Here is a 2,722-nt window from a genome sequence, read left to right as displayed (position 1 = left end):
ATCTGTTTATTATTAAAGAAGTAAAATAAACAGGAAGAAACAAATTTGTTAGAAATAAGCCAAGAGTTTATGGTTAAAGAGTATAGAAAAAAGTTTTTAAACAAGGAAAAACTTCGTTTGAAAAATCCTTAAAAGATTAGGGTTTTTCAAGTAGAATGTGTACAAAGAAACAAGATTAATAATCAAGAAGTAGATGATTAAAAACCTTTACAGTTTAATGCAATAAGAGAACAAAGTTCTTAATCATATTAAACACATTTCTTATAACGGTAAGAAGAAAAGAAGATTCTGACCTTTAAAGTTTAAGAAGAAAGGTCGGAAAGAGGTTTGAAGATGAGAGAGTTCTTGCTTTGGAGAAATCTAAGCAGAAGTTCGTCTAAGAATTTTGAAAGTGTAAAGAGAAAGGTAGAGAAGAAATCTCATATTTATAGGTAGGAGGAGAGAGAAGTAATATGAGAGAGAAAAAAGACGACGGTTCGGGAAAGTAGTCATGATGAAAAATATGTCACGTTCTCATCCATGATTGGATGGCATTTAATGAGGTAGCGTAATCACATATCATTTTGTGCGTCTCAAAGCGTCGCTCATAGGAAACAGAGAATGTCGTCATAAAGACGATTCATTAACTATTTTCTTTTAAAAACAAAAAAAGTTTTTAAGAATATGAAGAGTCATTCAGTTAAAAGGGGTACTGAAAACTCTATTTAAAACATTTTATGACTGAAAAAGAGAAAGTATTCAGTGATGGTTTTAAGACATCAGGTTTTAGTGAAGAGAGTCACTGAAACTGGCATTTAAAAAACTTTTTGGTCACTGAAGAAAAGTTTCAGTGAGCTTTTAGATTTCTAAGATAAGTATAAAGATATACTTGAAGATGTGGTGAGTGTTGAGAATCACTAAGACCACCTTTTAAAACATTTTATTACTGAAATAGAGAAAGCTTCAGTGAAAGTTTTAAGTCGTGAAAAGAGAAGAGTAATCATACCTTAGAGATAATAGATATATTTACTCAAGAATTCAGTGTTAGAGATAGAACACTGAATCATTTCACTTACTGAGTGATGTTTAATGACTGAAGGTTAATCTTCAGTGTTCAACATGCCCAATTCGCTGATCAAGATATTAAATCTTGTCTCATCAAGAGGCTTGGTGAAAAGGTCAGCGAGTTGATACTCAGTTGGAACAAAGTGAAGTTCAATATCACCATTCATAACATGATCTCCGATAAAATGATATCGGATCTCAATATGTTTGGTCTTGGAGTGAAGAACAGGGTTGTTTGCAATTACAATGGCACTAGTGCTATCACAATAAATTGGAATCCTTGAAAACTGAAGATCGTAGTCTAGTAGCTGATTTCTCATCGAAAGAATTTGGGCACAGCAGCTACCAGCGGCTACATATTCAGCTTTAGCTGTTGATGTGGATACTAAATTTTGCTTTTTGCTTGTCCAGCTCACCAACACTCCACCTAGAAGCTGACAGCCTCCAGTGGTGCTTTTCCTATCAATTTTGCAACCTGCAAAATCACTATCCGAATAACCAATAAGGTCAAAACATGAACCTTTAGGGTACCAAAGACCCATATTAGGAGTTTCCTTAAGATATCTGAATATGCGTTTGACAACGATCAGATGGGATTCCTTAGGTTCAGCTTGAAATCTTGCACATAAGCAAGTGGAGTACATGATATCGGATCGGCTAGCTGTGAGATACAGCAAAAAACTGATCATTCCTCTGTAAACAGTCATATTTACAGGCTTTCCATTTGGATCCTTGTTAAGAGTGAGTGGAGGAGCCATAGGAGTCTTCATAGATGAACTGTTGGATAGATCAAACTTCTTCAGCATGTCTCATACATACTTACTTTGGTTGATAAAGATACCTTTATTAGTTTGTTTGATCTGGAGACCTAAAAAGAATGTTAGTTCTCCCAGCATGCTCATCTGATATTCTTTCTTCATGTGTTCAGCAAAACGAAAACATAAAGAGGGATTAGTGGAACCAAAAATAATATCATCGACATAAATTTGGACAAGAATGACGTGACCTTTAATTTTCTAAGAAATAAGGGCTGGTCAATCTTTCCACGAGAGAATTTCTCAGAGATGAGAAAAGAAGAAAGGGTATCATACCAGGCACGAGGAGCCTGCTTTAACCTATAAAGAGATTTATCCAACCTATAGACGTGGTTAAGATACTCAGGGTCAAGAAACCCTGGAGGTTGTTCAACATAAACTTCCTCTTGAAGTTTTCCATTAAAGAAAGCACTTTTTACATCCATTTGAAAGACCTTGAAGTCTCTATGGGCAGCAAAGACTAGAAAGATTCGAATTGCTTCGAGTCTAGCCACTGGTGCGAAGGTTTTGTCATAGTCGATTCCTTTTTCTTGTCTATAACCCTGAGCAACAAGCCGAGCCTTATTGCGGGTTACCACACCATCTTCATCCAACTTGTTGCGATAGACCCATTTGGTGCCTATCACTGATTTGTCAGATGGACGTGGGACAAGGTACCAGACTTTGTTCCTATCAAACTCAATGAGCTCTTCTTGCATAGCTAGAACCCAACTAGGGTCGGAGATAACATCATTGATTTTCTTGGGTTCAACTAAAGAAAGAAAGTTGACAAAGAAACATATATTACATAGACCTCGACGTGTCTTGATACCTGCATCTATATCACCAAGAATTTGATGAATTGGATGGCTTTTAGTCCATCG

The sequence above is a fragment of the Cynara cardunculus genome, unplaced genomic scaffold (genome assembly GCF_001531365.2).
Source record: "Cynara cardunculus var. scolymus isolate 2C unplaced genomic scaffold, CcrdV1 Un_Scaffold_783, whole genome shotgun sequence".
In the NCBI taxonomy this organism is placed as follows: domain Eukaryota; kingdom Viridiplantae; phylum Streptophyta; class Magnoliopsida; order Asterales; family Asteraceae; genus Cynara; species Cynara cardunculus.
The sequence above is the reverse complement of the archived record's forward strand: the minus strand, read 5'-3'. Positions refer to the sequence as shown.